The sequence below is a fragment of the Narcine bancroftii genome, chromosome 8, assembly GCF_036971445.1.
Source record: "Narcine bancroftii isolate sNarBan1 chromosome 8, sNarBan1.hap1, whole genome shotgun sequence".
Taxonomy (NCBI): domain Eukaryota; kingdom Metazoa; phylum Chordata; class Chondrichthyes; order Torpediniformes; family Narcinidae; genus Narcine; species Narcine bancroftii.
Window position 1 is genome coordinate 1,825,083 of NC_091476.1, and position 25,740 is coordinate 1,850,822.

The window sequence follows — 25,740 nt, forward strand, 5'->3', positions numbered from 1 at the left end:
CAGGTCGATGAGACTGGCAGAATGATATTTCACCATGGACGAGAAGGGCCGAAGGGTCCCTTTTCTTTGCTGTGGGGTTTCTAGGGTAGAGTTCACACCATTCTCAGGAAGGAGGATGAGCAGACAGATGTCATGGTCCACGGGTAGGAAAGGTGATGAGATCCTGCCAGGAGAGATGAGGGAGTTAAGTGCACAACCAAGGGGTCTCTCTCTGTCAGTCTGTGTGTGTCTCTATCTCTCTGTCTGTCTGTGTCTCTGTCTGTCTGTGTCTCTGTCTGTCTGTGTCTCTCTCTCTGTCTGTGTCTCTCTCTCTGTCTGTGTCTCTCTCTCTGTCTGTTCTCTCTCTCTGTCTGTTCTCTCTTTGTGTCACTCTGTGTCTCTCTGTGTGTGTCTCTGTGTCTGTGTGTCTCTCTCTGTCTGTGTGTGTCTGTCTGTGTGTGTCTCTGTGTGTATGTCTGTGACTCTCTCGCTGTGTCTCTCTCTGTCTGTGTCTCTCCCTCTCTGTCTCTCTCTCGCTGTCAGTGTCTCTCTCTCTGTCTGTATGTGTCTCTCTGTGTGTCTGTGTCTGTATATCTGTCTCTCTGTGTCTATATATCTGTCTCTCTGTGTCTGTGTGTGAGTGTGTCTGTCTGTCTGGGTATGTGTGTGTGTGTCTCTCTGTGTCTGTGTGTGAGTGTGTCTGTCTGTCTGGGTATGTGTGTGTGTCTCTCTCTGTCTGTGTGTGAGTGTGTGTCTGTCTGGGTATGTGTGTGTGTGTCTCTCTCTGTCTGTGTCTCTGTATCTGTGTCTGACTCTGTCTCTGTGTGTGTGTCTCTCTCTGTCTGTGTCTCTGTATCTTTGTCTGACTCTGTCTCTGTGTGTGTGTCTCTCTCTCTGTCTGTGTGTCTCTCTCTCTGTCTGTGTGTCTCTCTCTCTGTCTGTGTGTCTCTCTCTCTGTCTGTGTGTCTCTCTCTCGCTGTCAGTGTCTCTCTCTCTGTCTGTATGTGTCTCTCTGTGTGTCTGTGTCTGTATATCTGTCTCTGTGTCTATATATCTGTCTCTCTGTGTCTGTGTGTGAGTGTGTCTGTCTGTCCGGGTATGTGTGTGTGTCTCTCTCTGTCTGTGTCTCTGTATCTGTCTCTGTGTCTGGGTGTGTGTGTCTCTCTATGTCTGTGTCTCTCTCTGTGTCTGTGTGTGTGTGTGTCTGTGTCTCTCTGTGTGTCTGTGTCTCTCTGTGTGTCTGTGTCTCTCTGTCCGTGTCTCTCTGTCCGTGTCTCTCTGTCCGTGTCTCTCTGTCCGTGTCTCTCTGTCCGTGTCTCTCTGTCCGTGTCTCTCTCTCTGTCTATCTCTCTCTCTCTGTCTGTGTCTCTCTCTGTGTGGGTCTGTGTGTGTGTGTCTCTCTCTCTCTCTCTGTCTCTCTCTCTCTGTCTGTTTGTGTGTCTTTCTCTCTCTGTGTCTCTGTGTGTGTCACTGTCTGTGTGTGTCTCTCTGTCTCTCTCTCGCTGTCAGAGTCTCTCTCTGTCTCTGCCTGTGTGTGTTTCTGTGTGTGTGTGTGTGTGTGTGTGTGTGTGTCTGTCTGGGTATGTGTGTCGCTCTCTATCAGTGTCTCTAATATTTGCTTATTCATTACCCACCATTATCCATCCCTACTGGTGGTGCGGGCTTTGTTCCCCAAGGCGTCTGTATTGGCTGTCCATAGACCATCTCTGCCCCAACGCATTCCTCGGTGTCACCTGCGTTAAAATCAAGATGGCATCAGCACCTTTTTGGGCACTTTTAGCTGTGTTTCCTCAGTTGTTCTGGCCAGTTTTGTGTTTCGTTCACACATTCCTGCTGCCTGGGGTTCACGGCACTCGTGGAAGATCGCCAGTTCCTGAAACAATTCTTCATTTATCTTATTTGTAACATTTTTACATTTAATTTAACATATGCATTAAAAAACTTAAATTTCTTATTTGAAAATAAGATAAAATTAATGCATAGTGATTTAAAAAGTAACCCCTCCCACAGCTGCCCAATAGAAAACAATAAAGAGAGGAAACATCGAGATAGTATTCATAAAAATTGAGCAAAACTCTCAAATAAAATCTTGCTTTTCTTGGTTTTAGGAGTCAGAAAGTTCGTGTTGGGTGATAACAACTTAATTCCTACAATTGGTAAATACACATCCCAAATCTTCAAAAGAGAAATTCAAATTTGTTCCGTGAATTCAATGTAATTATTTCAAGTGGGATACAACGGCCTATTTCAGTGTGGCCATCGACCCATTCCCAAATACGCATCGGACTTCCAAGTTACTGCCACACATTTTAACCCTATAACAATTACAGCACAGAAACAGGTCATTTGGCCCTTCTTGTCTGCACTGAACGAAATACTTTCCTCTCGTACCACCTCTCAGCATTCCGCTCCCCTCCAATTTTCCCTGAAATGACAAAATGGACCATGCCGCCACTACTTTTCCCGGAAGCTCACTCCACTCAGCCACCACTCTGAGTAAAGAAGTTCCCCCTCATGTTACTTCCAAACTTTTACCTCCTGTTTCAATCCCTGCTCCCCGCAATGAAAAAAGTCTATCCACATCAACTCGTTCTATCCTCCAAGTAATTTTAAAGACTTCGATCAAATCCCCTCTCAACCATCTACAATGCAAAGAATAAAGACTTCATTTGCTCAATCTTTCTTTGTAATCTAGTTGCTGATATCCAGGTAACATTGACGTAAATCTTCTATGCACCCTCTCTACTTTATTGATAGCTTTCCTCTCATTTGGTGACCAGAACTGCACACAGTACTCACAAAAGAGCCTCACCAATATCTTGTCTAGTCTCAACCTCACTGCCCGACTCCTGTATTCTATGTGATGGTTGATCAACGCCAGCTATTTGAACAGATTCTTTTCGAGGTACTCTCTGATTACCCTCCAATAATTAACCTATCACTGTCAGCCTCACCTGGTTGGCTTTTGAAGCCGTTTTTAAACAAAGGAACATAAGATTACATCCATTCCTCTGGCACCTCACCCGTGGATAAACAGGTTTTAAATATTTCTGTCAGAGCCCTTGCAATTTCTACTCTTCTTTCCCTCAAGGCCAAGGGAATATCATGTCAGACGTCCATCCACCAACAGACAAAAATCAGCCATCACAAGGTGAAGGCAGGACAGTAGTCCCACCTCTCCAGCACGAGTCACCCCAGGATCAAGTCAGCACTGACTGCAAGAAGTTTCTACATCCTCTCGGTGTCCGTGTGGATTTCCTCCCACACTCCACAGCTCAAGGGGGCCGTAAGTTCATTGGCGATTTGGAAGCTCAAGACCATGGGGTGGAAGTGCACATTCTGGTCCTGGGTGCATCAATTCAATTCAACTGCACGGATGAACCTTTGGGCACGACCTGATCTTTTTCTGGTTTCAAACTCATTATTTTTGAAAATTGTATGTGCACCTCTAATGCAACACGACTGCTGCTAAACAGGCTTCTTGATGCATATCCATGACAAGAACTCAGGAGAATCTGATTTGGTTACTAGACTTTTGAACAGAACAGTGTCTGGACATTTTATCCCTAAACTGAAACTTTATAGACATACAGAACAAAAAGAGGGCAAAACAAGCTTGTGTCTCACCAATACCACAATTCACGGACACTTTTTAAGTTCTCAAGGGTGGCAGAAAACACAAACAACAGACAAACTCCTTCCACACTGTCACTTTGAGAGCTTTGGACTCACCATGCTATAAATATTGCCAAGCCATCACTCTCTCTCCAAATCAATGACCCAAAGTCCTGGTTGAGCGATAGATTTGAGACATTTTACCCGCTATGTAGCAATCAGGCACAAGGAAAATTGCTGCTTCCATTGTAAAATATTTAGGAATCTCAGACCACAAACAACCTTCACCCCAAAAAACAAGCAATTCTCCACAATAAAACTAGGTTTCCTTCCTGTCTGCAAGCATCTGCTCTCTTGAGTCTGAATGGCACAACTGGGGAAACCGTTTCAAACCCATGACCTGAAACAGCATATTCTCTTCCCCTAAATGGAGGTGTCTTGCAATTGGCCACCACTGCCCGAGCAAGAATGAACTGGGAGATCTCACACTTGCTCCTTCACAGGTGAGACCTCCCTGTTCATTGGAGCTCCATATTATCCATCTTGCTCTATTTTGTTAACCTTAATCAAGTCTCCTCTCATACTCCAACACTCCCATGAAAAATAAAAATCATGTATCCTGTAGTTCGCGAGTCCGGACACCAGGTGGTGGTATTATACCTAGATCTCTCTCTCTCTCTCTCTCTCTCTCTCACTTCATGCATGCAGTACTCGGTGTGAACAGGCGGTGGCAGCACTTTACAGCCCTTGCAATCTGCAGCTTGGACAGGAGATGTCGGAGTTACAGAGACATGGCTGCGGGAAGGGCAGGATTGGGAAATCAATGTTCCCGGGTACACGTCCTATAGAAAAGACAGAAAGTTGGGAAGAGGGGGTGGGGTAGCTCTGTTGGTAAGAAATGAAATTCAGGCGTTTGAAAGGAAAGACATTGAAACAGGTGGGTAGAGTCTGTTTGGATAGAATTAAGAAATTGTAAAGGCATGAGGACCATAATGGGGGTCATTTACAGGCCTCCGAAAAGTAGCTCAGATATCGGTAGCAGTATAAATCAGGAATTAAGAGTGGCATGTCAAAGTGGTAGCAATAAGGTAGTTATGGGGGACTTCAACATGAAGGTGGACTGGGATAATCAGACGGGGGCAGGAACACAAGAGAGTGAGTTTATTGAATGTCTACGAGATACTTTCTTCCATTGATTTAATTATAAATTTGGTTACTTTGTTCTTTCTGTTAATTTTTTTCCCAGTTTTATCCATATTTGAATCCAAATTCAGGTTGAAATCCCCTCCTATTAATATGTTCCCTTGCGTATCTGCTACCTTCAAAAAAATATCTTGCATAAAATTTTGATCTTCTTCGTTAGGTGAATATACATTGAGTAGATTCGAAAACTCCGAATATATCTGACATTTTATCATTACATATCACCCTGCTGGATCTATTATTTCCTCTTCTATTTTAAATGGCACATTTTTACTAATTAATATAGCTACTCCTCTTGCTTTTGAATTATACGATGCTGGTGTTACGTGTCCTACCCAATACGAGATACTTTCTTGGAGCAGCTAGTGGAGGAACCTACCAGGGGGAAGTCGATTCTGGACTTGGTGCTGTGCAGCGACGCAGAGTTAATAAGTGACCTCGATGTAGGGGAGCCATTAGGGAATAGTGACCATGGTATGGTTATTTTTGAGCTGCAATTAGAAAGGGAAAAAGAAAGGAAGTCGGAAGCATCTGTACTGCAGTTAAATAAAGGGGATTATGCAGCTATGAGGGAGGAGCTAGCCAAAATAAAATGGAAAGATACACTAGCTGGGAGGACAACTCGGGAAAAATGGCAGGTGCTTTTGGACATTTTCCACAGGATTCAGGACAAATTTATTCCAAAGTGGAAGAAAGGCTCTAGGAGATGCAAATGGCAGTCGTGGCTAACTAATGAAATCAAGTGCAATATCAAATCCAAAGGGAGTAAGTATAAGATAGCGAAGTGGAGTGGGAAGCTAGAGGATTGGGAAACCTTCAAAGAGAATCAGAGGGTAATTAAGAAAGTCATAAGAGAGGGGAAAATGAAGTATGAGAGGAAATTAGCAAATAATATAATGGAGGATAGCAAAAGCTTTTTTAAATATGTGAAGAGGAAGAAATTGGTTCGGTCTAAAATTGGTCCATTAAGAATGGAAAAGGCTGGAATTATTATCGGAAACAAGGAGATGGCTGAGGAATTTAACAAATACTTTGCATCGGTCTTCACCAAGGAGGATATAGGTTATGGTCAGTTAGTGGGTAGTGGTCATGCGGTATCAAGAGACTTGGGGAACTTTCCTGGGGAAGTAAGGGATCTAATGGATATCCGGATCTAGAAGCAGGAGGTTGTGAGTAAATTGTTGGGACTGAGGGCTGATAAAACCCCAGGGCCTGATGGGCTGCATCACAGGGTGCTTAAAGAAGTTGCTATGGAAATTGTGGAGGCACTGGTCGACATTTTCCAAAGTTCCATAGATTCGGGGGAGGTCCCTGAGGATTGGAGAGTGGCTGATGTGGTGCCGATTTTTAAGAAGGGAGGGAGGGAGAAAACGGGAAATTATAGACCGGTCAGCCTGACATCAGTGGTGGGGAAGATATTGGAATCTATCATAAAAGGAGTAATACCAGAACACTTAGGCAGAAATAGGATAAGGGCTAGTCAGCATGGATTCCTTAAGGGTAAGTCATGCTTGACTAACCTTCTGGAATTTTTCGAGGATGTGACAAAGAGGGTGGACTTGGGAGAGCCAGTGGATGTGGTGTATTTGGACTTCCAGAAGGCCTTTGATAAGGTACCGCACGGGAGACTAGTGGGCAAGATCAGGGAGCATGGAATTGGAGGTAAGGTGCTGACATGGATAGGAAATTGGTTAAGAAATAGGAAACAAAGGGTTGGAGTAAGCCGGTCCTTTTCAGGATGGCAGGATGTGACGAGTAGAGTGCCGCAGGGATCGGTATTGGGTCCTCAGTTGTTTGTAATTTCTGTAAATGATTTGGATGAGGGGATTAATAACATGAGCAAATTTGCAGATGACACTAAACTGCGTGGAGGTGTGGGGTGTGAGGAGGATGTCAGGAAAATGCAGAGGGACTTGGACAGGTTGGGGGTGTGGGCTGCTGAATGGAAGATGACGTTCAATGTGAGCAAATGTGAGGTTATCCATTTTGGGGGCAATAATAGGAAAGCTGAGTATTATTTAAATGGAGACAAGCTCGGGAGTGGGGAGGAGCAAATGGATCTGGGTGTACTTGTTCACCCGTCCCTGAAGGCTAACATGCAGGTTCAGAAAGCTGTGAAGAAGGCAAATGGCATGTTGGCTTTCATAAAGAGGGGATTGGAGTATAGGAACAGAGACGCCCTTCTGCAGTTGTACAGGGCCCTGGTGAGACCCGACCTGGACTATTGCGTCCAGTACTGGTCTCCAATTTTGAGGAAGGACATACTAGCTATAGAGGATGTGCAGCGCAGATTTACAAGGTTAGTTCCAGCGATGGCGGGGTTGACATATGCTGAAAGGCTAGAAAAACTGGACTTGTATCCGATGGAGTTTAGAAGGATGAGGGGGGACATGATTGAGATAAACAAAATTATCAGGGGGATGGACAGGGTGAAGTCGGATTACTTATTCCCAATGATGGGGGAGACAAGGACCAGAGGGCATAGTTTAAGAATACAGGGTAGGCCCTTTAGGACAGAGAGGAGAAAACATTTTTTTACCCAGAGAAGTGTGAATCTGTGGAATGCTCTGCCACAGAGGGTGGTAGAGGCAGATTCGCTGATTATGTTCAAAAGAGAGTTAGCTAAGACTCTAGTGGGCAAAGGAGTTAAGGGTTATGGGGATAAGGCTGGAAAGGGGTAATGATAGTAGTGATCAGCCATGATCTGTAAAATGGCGGTCACTGAAGGCTCGACAGGCCGAAAGGCCTACTCCTACTCCTATTGTCTATTGAACCATTCCTCCAAGATCCCTTTGTTCCTCAATGCCCTCCCCTTCACTGCATACGTCTTGGTTATTCTTCCCAAAATAAAGCACCTCACACTTACCTACATTAAACTCCATCTGCCATCTTTCCAAACAGTCCAAATCCTTTTGTAGTCCATGAAAACCCTCCTCACTCTCCACAACTCTTGAAAATAAGCAAAATGCATTACGTTATGTTAAGCTTCTCTTTGAAAATATTAATTTCACATGCATTAAATGCCTACATAAATTTTGTCATTCAAAGATAATGAAAAATTAATATATAGTATATTTTTTAAATTCCCCCTGCCCAACAACCCAATAGAAAAGAAAGATAACATAACATATAACATAAGATAACAATTACAGCACGTAAACAGGCCATTAGGCCCTTCTACTCCGCACCGAACCAAACACCCCTCTCTAGTCCCACCTCCCTGCACAATGCCCATAACCCTCCATCTTCTTCTCATCCATATACCTGTCCAACCTTTTCTTAAATAATACTATTGACTCCGCCGCCACTATTTCTCCTGGAAGCTCATTCCACACGGCTACCACTCTCTGAGTAAAGAAGTTCCCCTTCATATTACCTCTAAACCTCTGCCCCTTAATTCTTAACTCATGTCCTCTTGTTTTAATCTTTCCTCCTCTTAACGGAAATAGTCTATCAACATCCATTCTGTCTATCCCTTTCATAATCTTAAATACTTCTATCAAATCCCCTCTCGACCTTCTACGCTCCAAAGAATAAAGACCTAATCTGTCCATTCTCTCCCTATACTCTAGATGCTTAAACCCAGGTAACATTCTGGTAAACCTTCTCTGCACTCTCTCCACTCTGTTTATATCCTTCCCATAATTAGGCGACCAGAACTGCACACAGAACTCCAAATTAAGCCGCACCAACGTCTTATACAGTCTCAACATCACCTCCCAACTCCTATATTCCATGCAATGATTGATAAAGGCCAGCATACTAAAAGCCTTCTTCACCACCCTAAGTATTTATAAAAAAATTACTAAAAAACTATCAAATAAAATCTAACAAATTTTCTTGATTTTAGGAATCAGAAGGTTCAGGTTGGGCGATTACAACTTAATTCCTACAGTTTATAAATAGGATTCCCAAATCTTTCCAAAAATTTCATATTTGTTACAGAAATTACATGGAATTATTTCAAGTGTCAAGGGACTTGGGGGGTTCTCGTTCAGGAAAACATAGTGAGTGGGTAACCACCAGGTTGGATCGGCAGGAAAAGAAAGCAAATTCTATGTTGGCCTTTGTTTCGAGGGTAGGGAGGTGTTGATGGGGCATGGGAGAGACCTCATTTGGAGAACTGCGAAGTTTATCTTAAAAAGGATGTGCTGATGTTGGAGAGAGAGCAGAGATTTACCAGGATGATATATCTCCACTCTTCATTGGAGTACAGAAGAAGGAGAGGAGATCACAGAAACCTTTCCAATGCTGAATGGATTGGACAGTAGATGTGAATAATGTTTCCCTTGGATAAAAAGAAATTGTCTTAGAGTTAGAAGATACCTATTTAAAGCAGATGAGAAATTTATTTCACCAGAAGGTCATGGAATTTGTTGCTGGATTGTTGAGGGAGTTTAAGTGGGGGTGGGGGGGGGGGGGGCGGAATTAATAGATGCAGATAGCCTTGCCCACAAGGAATCTTTTGAGTCCTCATTCTCAACATAGGGTGGCAGTGTCCTAGGGTCTCCTTCTTTCACCTTGTCTTCCTTAATCATCTGGAGCCTGATTTCTTTCCCCTCTCATTCAGCCTGCATTATTTTCTGCATCTTTTCCCTGTTACTCCCTTGCTTTCTGTTCCTTTCGTTTTCTCCCTCATCATTAATTTTAGCAAAGATGACTGGCTTGGTTTAATCTGTAACATGTTTGAGTTTCAAGTGGAACATTTAACGTGGGCTCAGTGCTGTTTTGAAATATTAGCAGAACAGAGGATGACACCAGTCACTAATAGATAGAAGAGAAAAAGATCCCCCTCTCTCTGGTAAGGTCGTGGGCAAGAGACCTAAGAGAGGAACAAGTCTGAATAAACATCTTTCCTGATTAACTGTGTCCGGTGCATTGATTGAGTGGTGCTGTTGCAGCAGACCCCACGGTTACCCATAATTGATTGGAAACTAATCTATGGTCACTGTACCCAAAATGTTCACATACACGTTTTACCTCTCTAACCATTACAGCATCGCTGTAATGAACAATAAAAGGGGATAAAAGTAACCATTATATAGACTTGGCCCTTCGAGTCCACGCCGAACACTTTGTCCTACGTAATCCTATTGACCTACACTCGCCCCTTGACCCTCCATTCCTTTCCTGTCCAAATATATATCCAACTTCTCCTTAAGTGCTAATATTGAGCCTGCCTCCTCCACTTCATCTGCAAGTCCATTCCACACACCCACCACTCTGAGTGAAAGTCCCCCCTCACATTTCCTCTAAACTTCTGCCCCTTTCTCTCAACCCACGTCCAATCGATACCACAATAATTTTAAATACCTCAACCCAATCCAACCTCAACCTTTTATGCTCCGCAGAATAAAAATCTTGCTTAAACTTTCCCTATAACTTAGACCTGTGGATTTCAAAATGCTCCCAAACTCAAATTCCACTTGAAGCAATCCCTACACCAGAAGTGCTCTGTGATTAGTCAGGGATTGATTCAGGTGCGATGAAAGGAACCATCTACATCCTACAGGATGGAGCGCCAGAATAGCGAACATAGTTGTAGAAATTAAATTCCACGACTTTGCTCTGCAAAGTGTTTCAACTTCAAAAGTACAGCCCCTCATGGCCAATCCCGGGAATTTACTGGGACAGGGTCCAGTGGAAAAGGGACACTGTCCAAATGCCAGTGTCAAATGATGTCATTTCACGCCACCTCTACCCCAACTCATATCCTCGGCGTTTGCAGATGTCGGCCTGATGGTAAAACCAGTGGAACAGAGACAGCAGAGAATCACCTCTTTCCAGTCGAAGGCAGAACACTCCGCTCCCCGGGGATGAGTTGCGTTCAGTGGAAAAGCAATCTTGTGTCCCAGTGGAAATGGCACCAAGGGCTTCCTAACCTGAGACACTGCATGGCCAATGAAATGGGATTCCCATGGAAAAAGGGTTTCAGACTGCTTTGTAAAATCTGCATGCAGTGCCTCAACCGAAATGAAGGACAATGGGATGATGAGCTTCATTAAACTTTTCTACGTGGTCGTGCATGAAAGTGAGGCCATTTTGGCAGGAAAGCGCAGAAAAATTAACCACGATCACAGGAGTGGCCTCCACTCGAGACCTGGAGCAATATCTTCATGGAAACAAGCGACAACTTAACCAAATATCTAAACTCATTTATAAAAATAGCACTGGCCTTAGCGAAAAGATGTATCACGATCAACTGGATGTCCGATAGCACGCTGGGCTGTGGAAATGAACTGCTGTTACCTACGGGAAAAAAAAATCACATAAACGTGACCCTTTGGTAAAGGTCTGTCAGCTGTACCTGGACCACATAGGGGCCCAGACACTAATATAAATGAACAATAAAAGGGGATAAAAGTAACCATTATATAGACCAAAACCAAGTTTCCCCAACTGGACTCATCTACTTGTAATCTCTGAAAATGTGGATATGAAAACAAACTGCAATAGAGAGAGAAAAAATTCAAAGTGCAAAAGAGAGAGTCTTTAAATGAGTCCCTGAATGTGTGTTGAGTCTCGTGGTGAAGGGGTGGCAGCTGTTCCTGAACCCGGCTATACCTCTTTCCTGATGGGAGCAGTGAGAACAGAGCGGGTGATGTGGATCCTTGATTGCTGCTGCTCTCTGACAGCAGTGTTCCCTGCAAATGTTCTCAATGGTGGAGGATTTTTACCTGAGATGTCCAGGGCGGTGTTCATACTTTTGCAGAGCTTTTTGCTCAGGGGTATTGGTGTCACAAGAGAATAGCTCAAACCTACTACAAACTGAACCTTTCCCCCCTCACACCCGTAACCCACTATTTTTCTTGCATCAATGTGCCTGTCTAAATGTTAAAGGTCCCTATTATTCCAGACTCCACTATCCTGCCCAGCCATGCGCTCCAGGCATCCGCAGTCTTGTGGGTCCCCGTCCCCGTACCCACTCAGCCTTCTGGGTCCCCGTCCCCGTCCCCGCTCAGCATTCTGGGTCCTCGTCCCCCCTCAGCCTTCTGGGTCCCAGACCCGTCCCCCCTCAGCCTTCTGGGTCCCCGTCCCCCCTGAGCATTCTGGCTCCCCATCCCCGTCCCCCCTCAGCCTTCTGGGTCCCCATCCCCGTCCCCGCTCAGCCTTCTGGGTCCCCGTCCCCGTCCCCCCTCAGCCTTCTGGGTCCCCGTCCCCCCTCAGCCTTCTGGGTCCCCGTCCCCCCTCAGCCTTCTGGGTCCCCGTCCCCCCTCAGCCTTCTGGGTCCCCGTCCCCCCTCAGCCTTCTGGGTCCCCGTCCCCCCTCAGCCTCGCGGGCCCCGCCCCCCCGTCAGCCTCGCGGGCCTCAACCCCCCACCAGCCTCACGGGCCCCAACCCCCCCCCAGCCTCTCGGGCCCCGACACCCCCCCTCAGCCTCGCGGGTCCCCGACTACCACACATCCTAATGTCACCCCAACCCAAACTCCCTCACGGTTCCCCGGCCCCACCTCACAACCATCTCCCCGCCCGTTCCCCTCCGAGCTCCGGCCGCCCCAGACCCAAAGGGCGACCCGTGGAAACTCCCTCCTCCCTGGTCTCACTCCCAAAATGCCCCGATTCCCACCCGTGAAGCACCGACACGAACCTCTCCGTCTCTCCCGCTCGCGACCAACTGCTCCAATGGCGGGAAAGATCAACAACATGGCGGCCCCCAGGGGTCGCTCTCGCGAGAGCTTGGGCCACCCCTCCACGGGATCTCTTCGCCACCCCAGTCCCACTGGGGAAGGGGCCGAGAGCTGCCTCGGGCCTCCAGTCCATCTCCCCTTCAGGCTGCACATTTCCACACCAGGACCTGCCCCACATTCCCCCCCAAGATTCCAGTCCATCCCACCTCCACCACCTTGGCCTAAAGCTCATTCCACGCTCCCACCCCCCTCTGAGGGAAAAAAATCCCCCTTCAATCTCAATCCACGTCCTCCTCTTTGAATCTCTCCCACTCTCCTTGGAAACAGCCTGTCCCCATGGACACGATCCGTCCCCCCTCACAATTTTCAAATCTTCCTCAATCTTCTACGCTCCAGGGAATAACCTTCCCCTGGAACTCAAACCCCGAAAGCCAGACCACCTTCTTGTCCCTCTCCTCGACGCGCTGTCTCATTCCTATCCTTCCTCTCCTCCGGCCACCCAAACGGCACACAATGTTCCCAAGTTGGCCTCACCCATGCCTCGTCCAACTTCCTCGTGGCCTCCCACCTCCTGCACTCAATCCTCTCATTTCTGAAGGCCAAAATACCAGAAGCTTTCTTCACACACCCCCCCCCCCCCCCACAATCTCTACATGGGACTCCACTTTCGGGCAGTTCTGTATCACAGTTTCTCAATCCCTTTCTTTGACAACACTCCTCAATGGTCTGCCATTTAACATTCAAACTCTTACGTTTTAAGAATCAATTGCAGAGATCCATGGATGTGGGAAGTCAGGAGGGTTAGGGACTGGGTGCAGGTCGATGAGACTGGCAGAATGATATTTCAACATGGACAAGAAGGGCCGAAGGGTCTCTTTTCTTTGCTGTGGGGTTTCTAGGGTAGAGTTCACACCATTCTCAGGAAGGAGGATGAGCAGACAGATGTCATGGTCCACGGGTTGGAAAGGTGATGAGATCCTGCCAGGAGAGATGAGGGAGTTAAGTGCGAAGGTGAAGGGCACAACCAAGGGGTCTCTGTCTGTCTGTGTGCGTGTGTCACTACGTCTGTGTGTTTCTCTCTATGTCTCTGTGTGTCTCTCTGTGTCTGTGTATGATTCTCTGTGTCTGTGTGTGATTCTCTGTGTCTGTGTGTGATTCTCTCTGTCTGTGTGTCTCTCTCTCTGTCTGTCTATCGGTCTGTGTGTGTATCTGTGACTGTGTGATTCTCTGTGTCTGTGTTTCTCTCTGTGTCTGTGTGTGTCTCTCTGTGTCTGTGTGTGTCTCTCTGTGTCTGTGTGTGTCTCTCTGTGTCTGTGTGTCTCTGTGTCTGAGTGTCTCTCTGTCTGTGTTTCTCTCTGTGTCTGTGTTTCTCTCTGTGTCTGTTTCTCTCTCTGTGTCTATCTCTCTCTCTGCGTCTCTCTGTGTGTATCTCACTCTGTGTGTGTGTCTCTGTGTCTGTTTGTGTGTCTCTGTCTGTGTGTGTCTCTCTCTCCCTGTGTCACAATGTGTGTCTCTCTGTGTCTGTATGTGTGTGTCTCTCTCTCTCTGTCTGCGTCTCTTTCTGTGTCTCTGTATCTGTGTGTGTCCGTGTGTGTGTCTCTCTGTCTGTGTCCCTCTCTCTCTGTTTGTGTGTGTGTCTCTCTCTCTGTCGCTGTCTGTGTGTCTCTCTGTCTGTGTCTCTGTGTGTGTCTCTATATCTGTGTGTCTATGTCTCTGTGTGTGTCTCTCTCTATCTATGTCTGTGTGTATGTATCTGTGTGTGTGTGTCTGTCTCTCTGTGTCGTGTGTTTGTCTCTGTCTCTGGCTGTGTGTGTGTGTGTCTGTCTCTTTGTGTCGTGTGTGTGTCTCTCTCTGTCTCTATGTGTGCCTCTCTGTCTCTTTCTGTGTGCGTGTCTCTCTCTCTGTCTGTGTGTGTGTCTCTCTATCTGTCTGTCTGTGTCTGTCTGTGTGTGTCTCTGTCTGTGTGTGTCTCTGTCTGTGTGTGTCTCTGTCTGTGTGTGTCTCTGTCTGTGTGTGTCTCTGTCTGTGTGTGTCTCTGTCTGTCTCTCTCTCGCTGTCAGTGTTTCTCTCTCTGTCTCTGTCTGTGTGTGTTTCTCTGTGTGTCTGTGTGTGTGTATCTGTCTCTCTGTGTCTGTGTGTGTGTGTCTGTCTGTCTGGGTATGTGTGTGTCGCTCTCTCTCGGTGTCTCTAATATATGCTTATTCATTACCCACCATTATCCATCCCTACTGGTGTTGCGGGCTTTGTTCCCCAAGGCGTCCGTATTGGCTGCCCATAGACCATCTCCGCCCCAACGCATTCCTCGTTGTCACCTGCATTAAAATCAAGATGACATCAGCACCTTTTTGGACACTTTTAGCTGTGTTTCCTCAGTTCTTCTGGCCAGTTTTGTGTTTCGTTCACACATTCCTGCTTCCTGGGGTTCACGGCACTCGTGGAAGATCGCCAGTTCCTGAAACAATTCTTCATTCATCTTATTTGAAACATTTTTACATTTAATTTAACATATGCATTAAAAAAACTTAAATTTCTTATTTGAAAATAAGATAAAATTAATGCATAGTGATTTAAAAAGTAACCCCTCCCACAGCTGCCCAATAGAAAACAATAAAGAGAGAAAACATCTAGATAGTATTTATAAAAATTGACCAAAACTCTCAAATAAAATCTTGGTTTTCTTGGTTTTAGGAGTCAGAAAGTTCGTGTTGGGTGGTTAAAACTTAATTCCGACAATTGGTAAATACACATCCCAAATCTTCAAAAGAGAAATTCAAATTTGTTCCGTGAATTCGATGCAATTATTTCAAGTGGGAATCAACGGCCTATTTCAGTGGGGCCATCGACCCATTCCCAAATACGCATCGGACTTCCAAGTTACTGCCACACATTTTAACCCTATAACAATTACAGCACAGAAACAGGTCACTTGGCCCTTCTTGTCTGCACTGAACTAAATACTCTCCTCTCGTACCACCTCTCTGCATTCCCCATCCCTCCAATTTTCCCTGAAATGACAAAATGGACCCTGCCGCCACTATTTCTCCCGGAAGCTCACTCCACTCAGCCACCACTCTGAGTAAAGAAGTTCCCCCTCATGTTACTTCCAAACTTTTACCTCCTGTTTCAATCTCTGCTCCCGCAATGAAAAAAGTCTATCCACATCAATTTGTTCTATCCTCCTAGTAATTTTAAAGACCTCGATCAAATCCCCTCTCAACCATCTACAATGCAAAGAATAAAGACTTCATTTGCTCAATCTTTCTTTGTAATCTAGTTGCTGATATCCAGGTAACATTGACGTAAATCTTCTATGCACCCTCTCTACTTTATTGATAGCTTTCCTCTCATTTGGTGACCAGAACTGCACACAGTACTCACAAAAGAGCCTCACCAATATCTTGTCTAGTCTCAACCTCACTGCCCGACTCCTGTATTCTATGTGATGGTTGATCAACGCCAGCTATTTGAACAGATTCTTTTCGAGGTACTCTCTGATTACCCTCCAATAATTAACCTATCACTGTCAGCCTCACCTGGTTGGCTTTTGAAGCCGTTTTTAAACAAAGGAACATAAGATTACATCCATTCCTCTGGCACCTCACCCGTGGATAAACAGGTTTTAAATATTTCTGTCAGAGCCCTTGCAATTTCTACTCTTCTTTCCCTCAAGGCCAAGGGAATATCATGTCAGACGTCCATCCACCAACAGACAAAAATCAGCCATCACAAGGTGAAGGCAGGACAGTAGTCCCACCTCTCCAGCACGAGTCACCCCAGGATCAAGTCAGCACTGACTGCAAGAAGTTTCTACATCCTCTCGGTGTCCGTGTGGATTTCCTCCCACACTCCACAGCTCAAGGGGGCCGTAAGTTCATTGGCGATTTGGAAGCTCAAGACCATGGGGTGGAAGTGCACATTCTGGTCCTGGGTGCATCAATTCAATTCAACTGCACGGATGAACCTTTGGGCACGACCTGATCTTTTTCTGGTTTCAAACTCATTATTTTTGAAAATTGTATGTGCACCTCTAATGCAACACGACTGCTGCTAAACAGGCTTCTTGATGCATATCCATGACAAGAACTCAGGAGAATCTGATTTGGTTACTAGACTTTTGAACAGAACAGTGTCTGGACATTTTATCCCTAAACTGAAACTTTATAGACATACAGAACAAAAAGAGGGCAAAACAAGCTTGTGTCTCACCAATACCACAATTCACGGACACTTTTTAAGTTCTCAAGGGTGGCAGAAAACACAAACAACAGACAAACTCCTTCCACACTGTCACTTTGAGAGCTTTGGACTCACCATGCTATAAATATTGCCAAGCCATCACTCTCTCTCCAAATCAATGACCCAAAGTCCTGGTTGAGCGATAGATTTGAGACATTTTACCCGCTATGTAGCAATCAGGCACAAGGAAAATTGCTGCTTCCATTGTAAAATATTTAGGAATCTCAGACCACAAACAACCTTCACCCCAAAAAACAAGCAATTCTCCACAATAAAACTAGGTTTCCTTCCTGTCTGCAAGCATCTGCTCTCTTGAGTCTGAATGGCACAACTGGGGAAACCGTTTCAAACCCATGACCTGAAACAGCATATTCTCTTCCCCTAAATGGAGGTGTCTTGCAATTGGCCACCACTGCCCGAGCAAGAATGAACTGGGAGATCTCACACTTGCTCCTTCACAGGTGAGACCTCCCTGTTCATTGGAGCTCCATATTATCCATCTTGCTCTATTTTGTTAACCTTAATCAAGTCTCCTCTCATACTCCAACACTCCCATGAAAAATAAAAATCATGTATCCTGTAGTTCGCGAGTCCGGACACCAGGTGGTGGTATTATACCTAGATCTCTCTCTCTCTCTCTCTCTCTCTCTCACTTCATGCATGCAGTACTCGGTGTGAACAGGCGGTGGCAGCACTTTACAGCCCTTGCAATCTGCAGCTTGGACAGGAGATGTCGGAGTTACAGAGACATGGCTGCGGGAAGGGCAGGATTGGGAAATCAATGTTCCCGGGTACACGTCCTATAGAAAAGACAGAAAGTTGGGAAGAGGGGGTGGGGTAGCTCTGTTGGTAAGAAATGAAATTCAGGCGTTTGAAAGGAAAGACATTGAAACAGGTGGGTAGAGTCTGTTTGGATAGAATTAAGAAATTGTAAAGGCATGAGGACCATAATGGGGGTCATTTACAGGCCTCCGAAAAGTAGCTCAGATATCGGTAGCAGTATAAATCAGGAATTAAGAGTGGCATGTCAAAGTGGTAGCAATAAGGTAGTTATGGGGGACTTCAACATGAAGGTGGACTGGGATAATCAGACGGGGGCAGGAACACAAGAGAGTGAGTTTATTGAATGTCTACGAGATACTTTCTTCCATTGATTTAATTATAAATTTGGTTACTTTGTTCTTTCTGTTAATTTTTTTCCCAGTTTTATCCATATTTGAATCCAAATTCAGGTTGAAATCCCCTCCTATTAATATGTTCCCTTGCGTATCTGCTACCTTCAAAAAAATATCTTGCATAAAATTTTGATCTTCTTCGTTAGGTGAATATACATTGAGTAGATTCGAAAACTCCGAATATATCTGACATTTTATCATTACATATCACCCTGCTGGATCTATTATTTCCTCTTCTATTTTAAATGGCACATTTTTACTAATTAATATAGCTACTCCTCTTGCTTTTGAATTATACGATGCTGGTGTTACGTGTCCTACCCAATACGAGATACTTTCTTGGAGCAGCTAGTGGAGGAACCTACCAGGGGGAAGTCGATTCTGGACTTGGTGCTGTGCAGCGACGCAGAGTTAATAAGTGACCTCGATGTAGGGGAGCCATTAGGGAATAGTGACCATGGTATGGTTATTTTTGAGCTGCAATTAGAAAGGGAAAAAGAAAGGAAGTCGGAAGCATCTGTACTGCAGTTAAATAAAGGGGATTATGCAGCTATGAGGGAGGAGCTAGCCAAAATAAAATGGAAAGATACACTAGCTGGGAGGACAACTCGGGAAAAATGGCAGGTGCTTTTGGACATTTTCCACAGGATTCAGGACAAATTTATTCCAAAGTGGAAGAAAGGCTCTAGGAGATGCAAATGGCAGTCGTGGCTAACTAATGAAATCAAGTGCAATATCAAATCCAAAGGGAGTAAGTATAAGATAGCGAAGTGGAGTGGGAAGCTAGAGGATTGGGAAACCTTCAAAGAGAATCAGAGGGTAATTAAGAAAGTCATAAGAGAGGGGAAAATGAAGTATGAGAGGAAATTAGCAAATAATATAATGGAGGATAGCAAAAGCTTTTTTAAATATGTGAAGAGGAAGAAATTGGTTCGGTCTAAAATTGGTCCATTAAGAATGGAAAAGGCTGGAATTATTATCGGAAACAAGGAGATGGCTGAGGAATTTAACAAATACTTTGCATCGGTCTTCACCAAGGAGGATATAGGTTATGGTCAGTTAGTGGGTAGTGGTCATGCGGTATCAAGAGACTTGGGGAACTTTCCTGGGGAAGTAAGGGATCTAATGGATATCCGGATCTAGAAGCAGGAGGTTGTGAGTAAATTGTTGGGACTGAGGGCTGATAAAACCCCAGGGCCTGATGGGCTGCATCACAGGGTGCTTAAAGAAGTTGCTATGGAAATTGTGGAGGCACTGGTCGACATTTTCCAAAGTTCCATAGATTCGGGGGAGGTCCCTGAGGATTGGAGAGTGGCTGATGTGGTGCCGATTTTTAAGAAGGGAGGGAGGGAGAAAACGGGAAATTATAGACCGGTCAGCCTGACATCAGTGGTGGGGAAGATATTGGAATCTATCATAAAAGGAGTAATACCAGAACACTTAGGCAGAAATAGGATAAGGGCTAGTCAGCATGGATTCCTTAAGGGTAAGTCATGCTTGACTAACCTTCTGGAATTTTTCGAGGATGTGACAAAGAGGGTGGACTTGGGAGAGCCAGTGGATGTGGTGTATTTGGACTTCCAGAAGGCCTTTGATAAGGTACCGCACGGGAGACTAGTGGGCAAGATCAGGGAGCATGGAATTGGAGGTAAGGTGCTGACATGGATAGGAAATTGGTTAAGAAATAGGAAACAAAGGGTTGGAGTAAGCCGGTCCTTTTCAGGATGGCAGGATGTGACGAGTAGAGTGCCGCAGGGATCGGTATTGGGTCCTCAGTTGTTTGTAATTTCTGTAAATGATTTGGATGAGGGGATTAATAACATGAGCAAATTTGCAGATGACACTAAACTGCGTGGAGGTGTGGGGTGTGAGGAGGATGTCAGGAAAATGCAGAGGGACTTGGACAGGTTGGGGGTGTGGGCTGCTGAATGGAAGATGACGTTCAATGTGAGCAAATGTGAGGTTATCCATTTTGGGGGCAATAATAGGAAAGCTGAGTATTATTTAAATGGAGACAAGCTCGGGAGTGGGGAGGAGCAAATGGATCTGGGTGTACTTGTTCACCCGTCCCTGAAGGCTAACATGCAGGTTCAGAAAGCTGTGAAGAAGGCAAATGGCATGTTGGCTTTCATAAAGAGGGGATTGGAGTATAGGAACAGAGACGCCCTTCTGCAGTTGTACAGGGCCCTGGTGAGACCCGACCTGGACTATTGCGTCCAGTACTGGTCTCCAATTTTGAGGAAGGACATACTAGCTATAGAGGATGTGCAGCGCAGATTTACAAGGTTAGTTCCAGCGATGGCGGGGTTGACATATGCTGAAAGGCTAGAAAAACTGGACTTGTATCCGATGGAGTTTAGAAGGATGAGGGGGGACATGATTGAGATAAACAAAATTATCAGGGGGATGGACAGGGTGAAGTCGGATTACTTATTCCCAATGATGGGGGAGACAAGGACCAGAGGGCATAGTTTAAGAATACAGGGTAGGCCCTTTAGGACAGAGAGGAGAAAACATTTTTTTACCCAGAGAAGTGTGAATCTGTGGAATGCTCTGCCACAGAGGGTGGTAGAGGCAGATTCGCTGATTATGTTCAAAAGAGAGTTAGCTAAGACTCTAGTGGGCAAAGGAGTTAAGGGTTATGGGGATAAGGCTGGAAAGGGGTAATGATAGTAGTGATCAGCCATGATCTGTAAAATGGCGGTCACTGAAGGCTCGACAGGCCGAAAGGCCTACTCCTACTCCTATTGTCTATTGAACCATTCCTCCAAGATCCCTTTGTTCCTCAATGCCCTCCCCTTCACTGCATACGTCTTGGTTATTCTTCCCAAAATAAAGCACCTCACACTTACCTACATTAAACTCCATCTGCCATCTTTCCAAACAGTCCAAATCCTTTTGTAGTCCATGAAAACCCTCCTCACTCTCCACAACTCTTGAAAATAAGCAAAATGCATTACGTTATGTTAAGCTTCTCTTTGAAAATATTAATTTCACATGCATTAAATGCCTACATAAATTTTGTCATTCAAAGATAATGAAAAATTAATATATAGTATATTTTTTAAATTCCCCCTGCCCAACAACCCAATAGAAAAGAAAGATAACATAACATATAACATAAGATAACAATTACAGCACGTAAACAGGCCATTAGGCCCTTCTACTCCGCACCGAACCAAACACCCCTCTCTAGTCCCACCTCCCTGCACAATGCCCATAACCCTCCATCTTCTTCTCATCCATATACCTGTCCAACCTTTTCTTAAATAATACTATTGACTCCGCCGCCACTATTTCTCCTGGAAGCTCATTCCACACGGCTACCACTCTCTGAGTAAAGAAGTTCCCCTTCATATTACCTCTAAACCTCTGCCCCTTAATTCTTAACTCATGTCCTCTTGTTTTAATCTTTCCTCCTCTTAACGGAAATAGTCTATCAACATCCATTCTGTCTATCCCTTTCATAATCTTAAATACTTCTATCAAATCCCCTCTCGACCTTCTACGCTCCAAAGAATAAAGACCTAATCTGTCCATTCTCTCCCTATACTCTAGATGCTTAAACCCAGGTAACATTCTGGTAAACCTTCTCTGCACTCTCTCCACTCTGTTTATATCCTTCCCATAATTAGGCGACCAGAACTGCACACAGAACTCCAAATTAAGCCGCACCAACGTCTTATACAGTCTCAACATCACCTCCCAACTCCTATATTCCATGCAATGATTGATAAAGGCCAGCATACTAAAAGCCTTCTTCACCACCCTAAGTATTTATAAAAAAATTACTAAAAAACTATCAAATAAAATCTAACAAATTTTCTTGATTTTAGGAATCAGAAGGTTCAGGTTGGGCGATTACAACTTAATTCCTACAGTTTATAAATAGGATTCCCAAATCTTTCCAAAAATTTCATATTTGTTACAGAAATTACATGGAATTATTTCAAGTGTCAAGGGACTTGGGGGGTTCTCGTTCAGGAAAACATAGTGAGTGGGTAACCACCAGGTTGGATCGGCAGGAAAAGAAAGCAAATTCTATGTTGGCCTTTGTTTCGAGGGTAGGGAGGTGTTGATGGGGCATGGGAGAGACCTCATTTGGAGAACTGCGAAGTTTATCTTAAAAAGGATGTGCTGATGTTGGAGAGAGAGCAGAGATTTACCAGGATGATATATCTCCACTCTTCATTGGAGTACAGAAGAAGGAGAGGAGATCACAGAAACCTTTCCAATGCTGAATGGATTGGACAGTAGATGTGAATAATGTTTCCCTTGGATAAAAAGAAATTGTCTTAGAGTTAGAAGATACCTATTTAAAGCAGATGAGAAATTTATTTCACCAGAAGGTCATGGAATTTGTTGCTGGATTGTTGAGGGAGTTTAAGTGGGGGTGGGGGGGGGGGGGGGCGGAATTAATAGATGCAGATAGCCTTGCCCACAAGGAATCTTTTGAGTCCTCATTCTCAACATAGGGTGGCAGTGTCCTAGGGTCTCCTTCTTTCACCTTGTCTTCCTTAATCATCTGGAGCCTGATTTCTTTCCCCTCTCATTCAGCCTGCATTATTTTCTGCATCTTTTCCCTGTTACTCCCTTGCTTTCTGTTCCTTTCGTTTTCTCCCTCATCATTAATTTTAGCAAAGATGACTGGCTTGGTTTAATCTGTAACATGTTTGAGTTTCAAGTGGAACATTTAACGTGGGCTCAGTGCTGTTTTGAAATATTAGCAGAACAGAGGATGACACCAGTCACTAATAGATAGAAGAGAAAAAGATCCCCCTCTCTCTGGTAAGGTCGTGGGCAAGAGACCTAAGAGAGGAACAAGTCTGAATAAACATCTTTCCTGATTAACTGTGTCCGGTGCATTGATTGAGTGGTGCTGTTGCAGCAGACCCCACGGTTACCCATAATTGATTGGAAACTAATCTATGGTCACTGTACCCAAAATGTTCACATACACGTTTTACCTCTCTAACCATTACAGCATCGCTGTAATGAACAATAAAAGGGGATAAAAGTAACCATTATATAGACTTGGCCCTTCGAGTCCACGCCGAACACTTTGTCCTACGTAATCCTATTGACCTACACTCGCCCCTTGACCCTCCATTCCTTTCCTGTCCAAATATATATCCAACTTCTCCTTAAGTGCTAATATTGAGCCTGCCTCCTCCACTTCATCTGCAAGTCCATTCCACACACCCACCACTCTGAGTGAAAGTCCCCCCTCACATTTCCTCTAAACTTCTGCCCCTTTCTCTCAACCCACGTCCAATCGATACCACAATAATTTTAAATACCTCAACCCAATCCAACCTCAACCTTTTATGCTCCGCAGAATAAAAATCTTGCTTAAACTTTCCCTATAACTTAGACCTGTGGATTTCAAAATGCTCCCAAACTCAAATTCCACTTGAAGCAATCCCTACACCAGAAGTGCTCTGTGATTAGTCAGGGATTGATTCAGGTGCGATGAAAGGAACCATCTACATCCTACAGGATGGAGCGCCAGAATAGCGAACATAGTTGTAGAAATTAAATTCCACGACTTTGCTCTGCAAAGTGTTTCAACTTCAAAAGTACAGCCCCTCATGGCCAATCCCGGGAATTTACTGGGACAGGGTCCAGTGGAAAAGGGACACTGTCCAAATGCCAGTGTCAAATGATGTCATTTCACGCCACCTCTACCCCAACTCATATCCTCGGCGTTTGCAGATGTCGGCCTGATGGTAAAACCAGTGGAACAGAGACAGCAGAGAATCACCTCTTTCCAGTCGAAGGCAGAACACTCCGCTCCCCGGGGATGAGTTGCGTTCAGTGGAAAAGCAATCTTGTGTCCCAGTGGAAATGGCACCAAGGGCTTCCTAACCTGAGACACTGCATGGCCAATGAAATGGGATTCCCATGGAAAAAGGGTTTCAGACTGCTTTGTAAAATCTGCATGCAGTGCCTCAACCGAAATGAAGGACAATGGGATGATGAGCTTCATTAAACTTTTCTACGTGGTCGTGCATGAAAGTGAGGCCATTTTGGCAGGAAAGCGCAGAAAAATTAACCACGATCACAGGAGTGGCCTCCACTCGAGACCTGGAGCAATATCTTCATGGAAACAAGCGACAACTTAACCAAATATCTAAACTCATTTATAAAAATAGCACTGGCCTTAGCGAAAAGATGTATCACGATCAACTGGATGTCCGATAGCACGCTGGGCTGTGGAAATGAACTGCTGTTACCTACGGGAAAAAAAAATCACATAAACGTGACCCTTTGGTAAAGGTCTGTCAGCTGTACCTGGACCACATAGGGGCCCAGACACTAATATAAATGAACAATAAAAGGGGATAAAAGTAACCATTATATAGACCAAAACCAAGTTTCCCCAACTGGACTCATCTACTTGTAATCTCTGAAAATGTGGATATGAAAACAAACTGCAATAGAGAGAGAAAAAATTCAAAGTGCAAAAGAGAGAGTCTTTAAATGAGTCCCTGAATGTGTGTTGAGTCTCGTGGTGAAGGGGTGGCAGCTGTTCCTGAACCCGGCTATACCTCTTTCCTGATGGGAGCAGTGAGAACAGAGCGGGTGATGTGGATCCTTGATTGCTGCTGCTCTCTGACAGCAGTGTTCCCTGCAAATGTTCTCAATGGTGGAGGATTTTTACCTGAGATGTCCAGGGCGGTGTTCATACTTTTGCAGAGCTTTTTGCTCAGGGGTATTGGTGTCACAAGAGAATAGCTCAAACCTACTACAAACTGAACCTTTCCCCCCTCACACCCGTAACCCACTATTTTTCTTGCATCAATGTGCCTGTCTAAATGTTAAAGGTCCCTATTATTCCAGACTCCACTATCCTGCCCAGCCATGCGCTCCAGGCATCCGCAGTCTTGTGGGTCCCCGTCCCCGTACCCACTCAGCCTTCTGGGTCCCCGTCCCCGTCCCCGCTCAGCATTCTGGGTCCTCGTCCCCCCTCAGCCTTCTGGGTCCCAGACCCGTCCCCCCTCAGCCTTCTGGGTCCCCGTCCCCCCTGAGCATTCTGGCTCCCCATCCCCGTCCCCCCTCAGCCTTCTGGGTCCCCGTCCCCGTCCCCGCTCAGCCTTCTGGGTCCCCGTCCCCGTCCCCCCTCAGCCTTCTGGGTCCCCGTCCCCCCTCAGCCTTCTGGGTCCCCGTCCCCCCTCAGCCTTCTGGGTCCCCGTCCCCCCTCAGCCTTCTGGGTCCCCGTCCCCCCTCAGCCTTCTGGGTCCCCGTCCCCCCTCAGCCTCGCGGGCCCCGCCCCCCCGTCAGCCTCGCGGGCCTCAACCCCCCACCAGCCTCACGGGCCCCAACCCCCCCCCAGCCTCTCGGGCCCCGACACCCCCCCTCAGCCTCGCGGGTCCCCGACTACCACACATCCTAATGTCACCCCAACCCAAACTCCCTCACGGTTCCCCGGCCCCACCTCACAACCATCTCCCCGCCCGTTCCCCTCCGAGCTCCGGCCGCCCCAGACCCAAAGGGCGACCCGTGGAAACTCCCTCCTCCCTGGTCTCACTCCCAAAATGCCCCGATTCCCACCCGTGAAGCACCGACACGAACCTCTCCGTCTCTCCCGCTCGCGACCAACTGCTCCAATGGCGGGAAAGATCAACAACATGGCGGCCCCCAGGGGTCGCTCTCGCGAGAGCTTGGGCCACCCCTCCACGGGATCTCTTCGCCACCCCAGTCCCACTGGGGAAGGGGCCGAGAGCTGCCTCGGGCCTCCAGTCCATCTCCCCTTCAGGCTGCACATTTCCACACCAGGACCTGCCCCACATTCCCCCCCAAGATTCCAGTCCATCCCACCTCCACCACCTTGGCCTAAAGCTCATTCCACGCTCCCACCCCCCTCTGAGGGAAAAAAATCCCCCTTCAATCTCAATCCACGT